Raw genomic sequence first — 13,253 nt, 5'->3', positions numbered from 1 at the left:
ATTTTATCTTCTCTGTTATCTCCACTCCCCTGACTTGAACCATTACACAACAGCAAGTACAAACCAGGTCCCACATTTTATCTTCTGTTATCTCCACTCCCCTCACTTGTACCATTACACTGCAGCACGTGCAAACCAGGTCCCACATTTTATCTTCTCTCGTATCTCCACTCCCATCACTTGTAGCATTAGACCGCACCATGTACAAATCACGTCCCACATTTTTTCTTCTCTCATCTCCACTCTCCTCACATGTACCATTACACCACAGCAAGTATAAACCAGGTCCCACATTTTATCTTCTCTCGTATCTCCACTCCCATCACTTGTAGCATTAGACCGCACCATGTACAAATCACGTCCCACATTTTTTCTTCTCTCATCTCCAATCCCCTGACTTGTACCATTACACCACAGCACGTACAAACCAGGTTCCACATATTATCTTCTCTCGTATCTCCACTCCCCTCACTTGTAACATTACACCACAGCATGTACAAACCAGGTCCCACATTTTATCTCCTCTCATATCTACACTCCCCTGACTTGTACCATTACACCACAGCATGTACAAACCAGGTTCCACATATTATCTTCTCAGATCTCCACTCCCCTCACTTGTACCATTACACCACAGCATGTACAAACCAGGTCCCACATTTTATCTCCTCTCTTATCTACACTCCCCTGACTTGTACCATTACACCAAAGCATGTACCAACCAGGTCCCACATTTTATCTCCTCTCTTATCTACACTCCCCTGACTTGTATCATTACCCACAGCACGTACAAACCAGGTCCCACATTTAATCTTCTCTCATCTCCACTCCCGTGACTTGTACCATTACACCACAGCATGTACAAACCAGATCCCCCATTTTGTTTTATCTCTTATGTCGACTCCACTGACATGTACCATTACACCACACCACGTACAAACCAGGTCCCACATTTTATCTTCTCTTATCTCCACTCCACTGACTTGTACCATTACACCACAGCATGTACAAACCAGATCCCACATTTTGTTTTCTCTCTTATCTCCACTCCCCTCACTTGTACCATTACAAACCAGCATGTACAAACCAGGTCCCACATTTAATCTTCTCTCAACTCCACTCCACTGACTTGTACCATTACACCACAGCACGTACAAACCAGGTCCCACATTTTATCTTCTCTCATATCTCCACTCCACTGACTTGCACCATTACACCACAGCACGTACAAACCAGGTCCCACATTTTATCTTCTCTCATATCTCCACTCCCCTGACTCGTACCATTACACCACAGCACGTACAATCCAGGTCCCACATTTAATCTTCTCACTAATCTCCACTCCCCAGACTTGCACTATTAAACCACAGCATGTACAAACCAGGTCCCACATTTTATCTTCTCTGTTATCTCCACTCCCCTGACTTATACCATTACACCACAGCACGTACAAACCAGGTCCCACATTTTATCTTCTCTCTTATCTCCACACCCCTGACTTGCACCATTAGACCGCACCATGTACAACCAGGTCCCCATTTTATCTTCTGTCATCTCCACTCCCCTCACTTGTACCATTACACTACAGCACGTGCAAACCAGGTCCCACAATTTATCTTTTCTCTTACCTCCACTCCCGTGACTTCTACCATTACACCACAGCACGTACAAACCAGGTCCCACATTTTATCTTCTCTGTTATCTCCACTCCCCTCACTTGTACCATTACACTACAGCACGTGCAAACCAGGTCCCATATTTTATCTTCTCTCTTACCTCCACTCCCGTGACTTCTACCATTACACCACAGCACGTACAAACCAGGTCCCACATTTTATCTTCTCTGTTATCTCCACTCCCCTGACTTGAACCATTACACCACAGCACGTACAAACCAGGTCCCACATTTTATCTTCTCAGTTATCTCCACTCCCCTCACTTGTACCATTACACTGCAGCACGTGCAAACCAGGTCCCACATTTTATCTTCTCTCGTATCTCCACTCCCATCACTTGTAGCATTAGACCGCACCATGTACAAATCACGTCCCACATTTTTTCTTCTCTCATCTCCACTCTCCTCACATGTACCATTACACCACAGCAAGTATAAACCAGGTCCCACATTTTATCTTCTCTCGTATCTCCACTCCCATCACTTGTAGCATTAGACCGCACCATGTACAAATCACGTCCCACATTTTTTCTTCTCTCATCTCCACTCCCCTGACTTGTACCATTACACCACAGCACGTACAAACCAGGTTCCACATATTATCTTCTCTCGTATCTCCACTCCCCTCACTTGTAACATTACACCACAGCATGTACAAACCAGGTCCCACATTTTATCTCCTCTCATATCTACACTCCCCTGACTTGTACCATTACACCACAGCATGTACAAACCAGGTTCCACATATTATCTTCTCTCGTATCTCCACTCCCCTCACTTGTACCATTACACCACAGCATGTACAAACCAGGTCCCACATTTTATCTCCTCTCTTATCTACACTCCCCTGACTTGTACCATTACCCACAGCACGTACAAACCAGGTCCCACATTTAATCTTCTCTCATCTCCACTCCCGTGACTTGTACCATTACACCACAGCATGTACAAACCAGATCCCCCATTTTGTTTTCTCTCTTATGTCGACTCCACTGACATGTACCATTACACCACACCACGTACAAACCAGGTCCCACATTTTATCTTCTCTTATCTCCACTCCACTGACTTGTACCATTACACCACAGCATGTACAAACCAGATCCCACATTTTGTTTTCTCTCTTATCTCCACTCCCCTCACTTGTACCATTACAAACCAGCATGTACAAACCAGGTCCCACATTTAATCATCTCTCAACTCCACTCCACTGACTTGCACCATTACACCACAGCACGTACAATCCAGGTCCCACATTTTATCTTCTCTCATCTCCACTCCCCCCACTTGTACCATTACACCACAGCACGTACAAACCAGGTCCCACATTTTATCTTCTCTGTTATCTCCACTCCACTGACTTATATCATTACACCACAGCACGTACAAACCAGGTCCCACATTTTATCTTCTGTCTTATCTCCACTCCCCTGACCTGTACCATTACACCACAGCATGTACAAACCAGGTCCCACATTTTATCTCCTCTATTATCTCCACTTTCCAGACTTGTACTATTACACCACAGCATGTACAAAACAGGTCCCTCATTTTATCTTCTCTCTAATCTCCACTCCCCAGACTTGCACTATTAAACCACAGCACGTACAAACCAGGTCCCACATTTAATCTTCTCTATTATCTCCACTCCCCTGACTTGCACCATTACACCACAAAACGTACAAATCAGGTCGCACATTTTATTTTCTGTCATCTCCACTCCCCTCACTTGCACCATTACACTGCAGCATGTACAAACCAGGTCTCCATTTTATCTTCTCTCTTATCTCCACCCCCCTGACTAGTACCATTAAATCACAGCACATACAAACCAGGTACCACATTTTATCTTCTCTCATCTCCACTCCCCTCACTTGCACCATTACACCACAGCATGTACAAACCAGGTCCAACATTTTATCTAATCTCATCTCCACTCCCCGTACTTGTACCCTTACACCACAGCACGTACAAACCAAGTCCCACATTTTGTCTTCTCTCTCTTATCTCCACTCCCCTGGCTTGTACCATTACACCGCAGCACGTACAAACCAGGTCCCACATTTTATCTTCTCTCTTATCTCCACACCCCTGACTTGCACCATTAGACCACACCATGTACAACCAGGTCCCCATTTTATCTTCTGTCGTCTCCACTCCCCTCACTTGTACCATTACACTACAGCACGTCCAAACCAGGTCCCACATTTTATCTTCTCTCGTATCTCCACTCCCATCACTTGTAGCATTAGACCGCACCATGTACAACCAGGTCCCACATTTTTTCTTCTCTCATCTCCACTCTCCTCACATGTACCATTACACCACAGCAAGTATAAACCAGGTCCCACATTTTATCTTCTCTCGTATCTCCACTCCCATCACTTGTAGCATTAGACCGCACCATGTACAAATCACGTCCCACATTTTTTCTTCTCTCATCTCCACTCTCCTCACATGTACCATTACACCACAGCAAGTATAAACCAGGTCCCACATTTTATCTTCTCTCGTATCTCCACTCCCAACACTTGTAGCATTAGACCGCACCATGTACAAATCACGTCCCACATTTTTTCTTCTCTCATCTCCACTCCCCTCACTTGTACCATCACACAACAGCACGTATAAACCAGGTCCCACATTTTACCTTCTCTCATCTACACTCCCCTGACTTGTACCATTACACCACAGCATGTACAAACCAGGTCCCACATTTTATCTTCTCTCGTATCTCCACTCCCCTGACTTGCACCATTACACCACAGCAGGTACAAACCAGGTCCGACATTTTATCTTCTCTTACCTCCACTCCCCTCACTTGTACCATTACAACAGAGTATGTACAAACCAGGTCCCACATTTTATCTTCGCTGTTATCTCCACTCCCCTCACTTGTACCATTACACCGCAGCACGTGCAAACCAGGTCCCACATTTTATCTTCTCTTATATCTCCACTCCCCTCACTTGTACCATTACACCGCAGCACGTACAAACCAGGTCCCACATTTTATCTTCTCTTATCTCCACTCCCCTCACTTGTACCATTACACCGCAGCACGTGCAAACCAGATCCCACATTTTATCTTCTCTTATATCTCCACTCCCCTCACTTGTACCATTACACCGCAGCACGTGCAAACCAGATCCCACATTTTATCTTCTCTTATCTCCACTCCCCTCACTTGTACCATTACACCACAGAACGTACAAACCAGCTCCCACATTTTGTCTTCTCTCGTATCTCCACTCCCCTGACTTGTACCATTACAACAGAGTATGTACAAATCAGGTCCCACATTTTATCTTCTCTCTTATCTCCACACCCCTGACTTGTACCATTACACCACAGCACGTACAAACCAGGTCCCACATTTTATCTTCACTGTTATCTCCACTCCCCTCACTTGTACCATTACACCGCAGCACGTGCAAACCAGGTCCCACATTTTATCTTCTCTCTTATCTCCACACCCCTGACTTGTACCATTACACCACAGCACGTACAAACCAGGTCCCACATTTTATCTTCACTGTTATCTCCACTCCCCTCACTTGTACCATTACACTACAGCACGTGCAAACCAGGTCCCACATTTTATCTTCTCTCTTATCTCCACACCCCTGACTTGTACCATTACACCGCAGCACGTGCAAACCAGGTCCCACATTTTATCTTCTCTCTTATCTCCACACCCCTGACTTGTACCATTACACCGCAGCACGTGCAAACCAGGTCCCACATTTTATCTTCTCTCTTATCTCCACACCCCTGACTTGTACCATTACACCACAGCACGTACAAACCAGGTCCCACATTTTATCTTCACTGTTATCTCCACTCCCCTCACTTGTACCATTACACCACAGCACGTACAAACCAGGTCCCACATTTTATCTTCTCTGTTATCTCCACTCCCCTGACTTGTAACATGACAACAGAGTATGTACAAACCAGGTCCCACATTTTATCTTCACTGTTATCTCCACTCCCCTCACTTGTACCATTACACCACAGCACGTACAAACCAGGTCCCACATTTTATCTTCTCTGTTATCTCCACTCCCCTGACTTGTAACATGACAACAGAGTATGTACAAACCAGGTCCCACATTTTATCTTCTCTCGTATCTCCACTCCCCTCACTTGTACCATTACACCACAGAATTTACAAACCAGGTCCAACATTTTGTCTTCTCTCGTATCTCCACTCCTCTGACTTGTACCATTACAACAGAGTATGTACAAATCAGGTCCCACATTTTATCTTCTCTTATATCTCCACTCCCCTCACTTGTACCATTACACCACAGAACGTACAAACCAGGTTCCAAATTTTATCTTTTCTCGTATCTCCACTCCCCTCACTTGTACCATTACACCACAGAACGTACAAACCAGGTCCCACATTTTGTCTTCTCTCTTATCTCCACTCCCCTGACTTGTACCATTACAACACACCACGTACAAACCAGGTTCCAAATTTTATCTTCTCTCGTATCTCCACTCCCCTCACTTGTACCATTACACCACAGCACGTACAAACCAGGTCCCACATTTTATCTTCGCTGTTATCTCCACTCCCCTCACTTGTACCATTACACCGCAGCACGTGCAAACCAGGTCCCACATTTTATCTTCTCTCGTATCTCCACTCCCCTCACTTGCACCATTGCACCGCAGCACGTGCAAACCAGGTCCAACATTTTATCTTCTCTCTAATCTCCACTCCCCTGACTTGCACCATTAGACCGCACCGTGTACAAACCAGGTCCCACATTTTATCTTCTTTTATCTCCACTCCCCTGACTTGTACCATTACACCGCAGCACGTGCAAACCAGGTCCCACATTTTATCTTCTCTTATCTCCACTCCCCTCACTTGTACCATTACACCACAGAATTTACAAACCAGGTCCCACATTTTATCTTCTCTCTTATCTCCACTCCCCTGACTTGCACCATTAGACCTCACCATGTAAAAACAAGGTCCCACATTTTCTCTTCTCTCATCTCCACTCCCTTCACATGTACCATTACACCACAGCACGTGCAAACCAGGTCCCACATTTTATCTTCTCTGTTATCTCCACTCCCCTCACTTGTACCATTACACCACAGCACGTACAAACCAGGTCCCACATTTTATCTTCTCTTACCTCCACTCCCCTGACTTGTACCATTACACCACAGCACGTACAAACCAGGTCCCACATTTTATCTTCTCTGTTATCTCCACTCCCCTCACTTGTACCATTACACCGCAGCACGTGCAAACCAGGTCCCACATTTTATCTTCTGTCTTATCTCCACTTACCTGACTTATACCATTACACCGCAGCGCGTACAAATCAGGTCCCACATTTTATCTTCTCTCGTATCTCCACTCCCCTCACTTGTACCATTACACTACAGCACGTACAAACCAGGTCCCACATTTTATCTTGACACTAATCTCCACTCCCCTCACTTGCACCATTACACCACAGCACGTACAAACCAGGTCCCACATTTTATCTTCTCTCGTATCTCCACTCCCCTCACTTGTACCATTACACCGCAGCATGTACAAACCAGGTCCCACATTTTATCTTCTCTCATCTCCACTCCCCTCACTTGTACCATTACACCGCAGCATGTACAAACCAGGTCCCACATTTTATATTCTCTCGTATCTCCACTCCCCTCACTTGTAACATTACACAACAGAATTTACAAACCAGGTCCCACATTTTATCTTCTCTCGTATCTCCACTCCCCTCACTTGTACCCTTACACCACAGCACGTACAAACCAGGTCCCACATTTTATCTCCTCTGTTATCTCCACTTCACTGACTTATATCATTACACCACAGCATGTACAAACCAGGTACCACATTTTATCTTCTCTCATCTCCACTCCCCTCACTTGCACCATTACACCACAGCATGTACAAACCAGGTCCCACATTTTATCTTCTCTCTAATCTCCACTCCCCTGACTTGCACCATTACACCACAAAACGTACAAATCAGGTCGCACATTTTATTTTCTGTCATCTCCACTCCCCTCACTTGCACCATTACACTGCAGCATGTACAAACCAGGTCTCCATTTTATCTTCTCTCTTATCTCCACCCCCCTGACTAGTACTATTAAATCACAGCACATACAAACCAGGTACCACATTTTATCTTCTCTCATCTCCACTCCCCTCACTTGCACCATTACACCACAGCATGTACAAACCAGGTCCCACATTTTATCTTCTCTCTAATCTCCACTCCCCTGACTTGCACCATTACACCACAAAACGTACAAATCAGGTCGCACATTTTATTTTCTGTCATCTCCACTCCCCTCACTTGCACCATTACACTGCAGCATGTACAAACCAGGTCTCCATTTTATCTTCTCTCTTATCTCCACCCCCCTGACTAGTACCATTAAATCACAGCACATACAAACCAGGTACCACATTTTATCTTCTCTCATCTCCACTCCCCTGACTTGCACCAATACAATACAGAATGTACAAATCAGGTCGCACATTTTATCTTCTCTGTTATCTCCACTCCCCTGACTTGCTCAAATACACCACAGAGTCGCACATTTTATCTTCTCTCATCTCCACTTGTCTCACTTGCGCCAATACACCACAGCAGGTACAAACCAGGTCCCACATTTTGTCTTCTCTCTTATCTCCACTTTCCAGACTTGTACTATTACACCACAGCACGTACAAACCAGGTCCCACATTTAATCTTCTCTTATCTCCACTGCCCTCACTTGTACCATTACACCACAGCATGTACAAACCAGGTCCCACATGTTATCTTCTCTCATCTCCACTCCCCTGACTTGTACCTTTACACCACAGCACGTACAAACCAGGTCCCACATTTTATCTTCTGTCTTATCTCCACTCCCCTCACTTGCACTATTACACCGCAGCACGTACAATCCAGGTCCCACATTTTATTTTTTCTCTTATATCCACTCCCCTGACTTGTACCATTACACCACTGCACGTACAAACCAGGTCCACCATTTTATATTTTCTCTTATCTCCACTCCCCTCACTTGTACCATTACACTGCAGCACGTACAAACCAGGTCCCACATTTTATCTTCTGTCTTATCTCCACTCCACTGACTTGTACCATTACAACAGAGTATGTACAAACAAGGTCCCACATTTTATCTTCTCTCTTATCTCCACTCCCCTTACTTGTACCATTACAACAGAGTATGTACAAACAAGGTCCCACATTTTATCTTCTCTCTTACCTCCACTCCCCTCACTTGTACCATTACACCACAGCATGTACAAACCAGATCCCACATTTTATCTTCTTTTATCTCCACTCCCCTCACTTGTACCATTACACCGCAGCACGTACAAACCAAGTCCCACATTTTATCTTCTCTCTTACCTCCACTCCCCTCACTTGTACCATTACACCGCAGCATGTACAAACCAGGTCCCACATTTTATCTTCTCTTATATCTCCACTCCCCTCACTTGTACCATTACACCACAGCATGTACAAAACAGATCCCACATTTTATCTTCTCTTATATCTCCACTCCCCTCACTTGTACCATTACACCACACCACGTACAAACCAGGTCCCACATTTTATCTTCTATATTATACCATGACCCCCCATTATTATTCCAAAATTGGCACGCTGTGCCAGCGTGCTTGCTAGAATTGAGTTATACTAATGGAAAAGGTCCGTCTCCTGACTTTTTCCATTAGTATAACTCTTTAAACACTGTCTCACTATGTTAAATGGGTTTAACATAGCGAGACAGGTTTTAAAAGCAAGGAGAAAGCAAGATCTCCGCTTTTTAGTGTTCGCTATGTTAAATGAGTTTAACATAGCGAGACAGTTTTAAAATAAGCAACGGACATCTCCGCTGCTTATTTTAAACTGTCTCTATGTTAAACCCATTTAACATAGCAAAACACCAAAAAGCAACGGAGATCTTGCTTTCTCCGTTGCTTTTGCCCACAGCTCTGATGTACTGCGCAGGTGCACAATACATCAGAACTGCCACGGATGCCAGACATCTGCGGAAGGGCAGCAAACAGGCATTATACTATGCCATTATTTAAGAAAAGTAATAGTTTCATTTCTTAAATAATGTCATAATAGCAATAACCCACTTCTGGGTGTGGGTTATTGCTATATTATCTCCACTCCCCTCACTTGTCCCATTACACCACAGCATGTACAAACCAGGTCCAACCTTTTATTTTCGCATAAAACCATGTCCCACATTTTATCTTCTCTCACATCTCCAGTCCCATCACTTGTACCATTACACCGCAGCACGTACAAATCAGGTCCAACATTTTATTTTCTCTGTAATCTCCACTCCCCTGACTTGAACCATTACACCACAGCACGTACAAATCAGGTCCCACATTTTATCTTCTGTCTTATCTCCACTCCCCTCACTTGTCCCATTACACCGCAGCACGTACAAACCAGGTCCCACATTTTATTTTCTCTGTAATCTCCACTCCCCTCACGTTGTACCATTACACCACACCACGTACAAACCAGGTCCCACATTTTATCTTCTCTGTTATCTCCACTCCCCTGACTTGTACCTTTACACCACAGCATGTACAAACCAGGTCCCACATTTTATCTTCTGTCTTATCTCCACTCCCCTCACTTGTACCATTACACCGCAGCACGTACAAACCAGGTCCCACATTTTTTCTTCTCTCTTAACTCCACTCCCCTCACTTGCACCATTACACCACAGCATGTACAAACCAGGTCCCACATTTTTTCTTCTCTCGTATCTCCACTCCCCTCACTTGTACCATTACACCACAGCATGTACAAACCAGGTCCAACATTTTTTTTCTCTCTAATTTCCACTCCCCTGACTTTTACCATTACACCACAGAACGTACAAACCAGGTCCCACATTTTATCTAATCTCATCTCCACTCCCCTCACTTGTACCATTACACCACAGAACGTACAAACCAGGTCCCACATTTTATCTTCTTTTATCTCCACTCCCCTGACTTGTACCTTTACACAACAGCATGTACAAACCAGGTCCCACATTTTTTCTTCTCTCTTATCTCCACTCCCCTCACTTGTACCATTACACCACACCACATACAAACCAGGTCCGACATTTTATCTTCTTTTATCTCCACTTCCCTGACTTGTACCTTTACACCACAGCATGTACAAACCAGGTCCCACATTTTTTCTTCTCTCTTATCTCCACTCCCCTCACTTGTACCATTACACCACACCACGTACAAACCAGGTCCGACATTTTATCTTCTTTTATCTCCACTCCCCTGACTTTTACCATTACACCACAGAACGTACAAACCAGGTCCCACATTTTATCTAATCTCATCTCCACTCCCCTCACTTGTACCATTACACCGCAGCACGTACAAACCAGGTCCAGGTCCGCATTTTATCTTCTCTTACCTCCACTCCCCCTGACTTGTACCATTACACCACAGCATGTACAAACTAGGTCCCACATTTTATCTTCGCTCATCTCCACTCCTCTCACTTGTACCATTACACCACAGCACTTAAAAACCAGGTCCCACATTTTATCTTCTCTTACCTCCACTCCCCTCACTTGCCCCATTACACCGCAGCACGTACAAACCAGGTCCCACATTTTATCTTTGCTCATCTCCACTCCTCTCACTTGTACCATTACACCACAGCACTTAAAAACCAGGTCCCACATTTTATCTTCTCTTACCTCCACTCCCCTCACTTGCCCCATTACACCGCAGCACGTACAAACCAGGTCCCACATTTTATCTTTGCTCATCTCCACTCCTCTCACTTGTACCATTACACCACAGCACTTAAAAACCAGGTCCCACATTTTATCTTCTCTTACCTCCACTCCCCTCACTTGCCCCATTACACCACAGCACGTACAAACCAGGTCCCACATTTTATCTGCTCTCTTATCTCCACTCCCCTGACTTGCACCATTACACCACAGCACGTACAAACCAGGTCCCACATTTTATCTTCTCTTACCTCCACTCCCCTCACTTGTACCATTACACCACAGCACGTACAAACCAGGTCCCACATTTTATCTGCTCTCTTATCTCCACTCCCCTGACTTGCACCATTACAACAGAGTATGTACAAACCAGGTCCCACATTTTATCTTCTCTCTTATCACATGCAGTCTGCGTAATTTTCCACTCATACTCCAACCCTTCCAATCCCTTCAACATTTCTTTTAAATATGCATTACATTTTTTTCTATTAGCCTAACCTCCTTTTTTCAGCATGGTTTGAACTGAGTATGGCAAGTGAGATGTGACGTGTCATATGACACCAGTATTAATGCAAGCACTGCCTGTGCTGTATTTTTCACTTCCTTGTTAGCCTTCACTGTTGCCTTTCACACTACACTGCATGATTCAGCAAACAGCCTAGCGGCATGTTTATAACATCTGTACCTTTTCCTCCTTAGTCATTCCTACAGCCACCTATTTCGAACATGTATTTTATCCCAGGAGTTCCTCCACCAAGATCGGGTTACCTTCATTTGATGGAAATTTCATTTGACTGAAACCCATTTCACTGACAACTCATTTGAATGACAACTAGTACTTCAGTACACTTTAAGGCAAATAACAGGGATTTGTCCCTTTCCCCAATGTAGTACAAACCTGGAGTTGGTGTATATAGTTGGGGGCGTGTGGGGGGGTGAAGCCCCCTACCTAGTTTCATTTAAAAGAAGAAAATAACACAAAAAGTACAGAATTTAAAACAAAATCGCCCCCACACACCCCAATGTGAAGTACTAGTTGTCAGTTAAATGAGTTGTCAGTCAAAGATCACACTCTTTATTTTTTTACTTCTCTGTAAAGACAAAGTAGCACATGTTCACCTACAGAAGAAGCCATATTATGCCTCCCTTTAGACTAGGACTGGACCCTTCATATCTCACTATTTTCACCAGTCTTGATGAAAAAAACTTATATTTTTTATCCTCTGCATTATATCAGACACAAATACATTAAAGACAAGAAATTCAGCACTAAACCCTGTGGCCTGCCACTGCCTACTGATGGATCACATTTCAAAACAAGAGTTTTTCTTACTCTTTCCTCACAGTTTATGTCTTAATAAACATCTTCTTGTTTTCATTAACTTGATTTTTCCTTAGCCATGCTGTTTGTTGCTGTTGTTTTTTTTTTTTACAGTGTGTTTTTTTCTGATAACAACACTGCCTTCCTCACCCCCCTGTTATATACCCCTTCCCCAACCACAGTTCTTCTACTGTTCTTCATTACAATTTTTCTTCTAAATAATTTCTTTTTGGTCTCAACTCTCCTTCATCCCCAGATCTCTACATACGGCACATCCTGGCATTACTCAAGGTTGACAAGCAAAGCTGTGGCATGATCTCTGCTGGCCAATTGCTTCTCACCTCACCCTATCACCTCATCTGTAGTGCTGAATTTTTGTCAAGGATGTCTTTTCCCTTGTTTGTATACTTTTTCTTGAGTCCATCTTCCTGAAGACTTTTTTCTACTTTTCTTACTCTG

The 13,253-nt window shown here is 44.1% G+C and overlaps 2 long non-coding RNA genes across 2 annotated transcripts; one reads left to right on the top strand and one right to left on the bottom strand.

Moving 5' to 3' along the window:
* The first annotated feature begins 6,587 nt into the window (after window positions 1–6,587).
* LOC122809230 lies at window positions 6,588–8,171 on the top strand. Its single transcript, XR_006365872.1, has 3 exons — window positions 6,588–6,813; window positions 7,034–7,107; window positions 7,182–8,171. It is a non-coding gene; the product is annotated as an uncharacterized LOC122809230 (long non-coding RNA).
* Window positions 8,172–8,495: 324 nt separating this feature from the next.
* On the bottom strand, window positions 8,496–9,351 carry LOC122809233. Its single transcript, XR_006365876.1, has 2 exons — window positions 9,097–9,351; window positions 8,496–8,802 (listed from the first exon to the last, which is right to left on the bottom strand). It is a non-coding gene; the product is annotated as an uncharacterized LOC122809233 (long non-coding RNA).
* Window positions 9,352–13,253: the final 3,902 nt, after the last annotated feature.

The sequence above is a fragment of the Protopterus annectens genome, chromosome 8.part0, assembly GCF_019279795.1.
Source record: "Protopterus annectens isolate FY-2018-M chromosome 8.part0, PAN1.0, whole genome shotgun sequence".
NCBI lineage: Eukaryota > Metazoa > Chordata > Ceratodontiformes > Protopteridae > Protopterus > Protopterus annectens.
The sequence above is the reverse complement of the archived record's forward strand: the minus strand, read 5'-3'. Positions and strand labels throughout refer to the sequence as shown.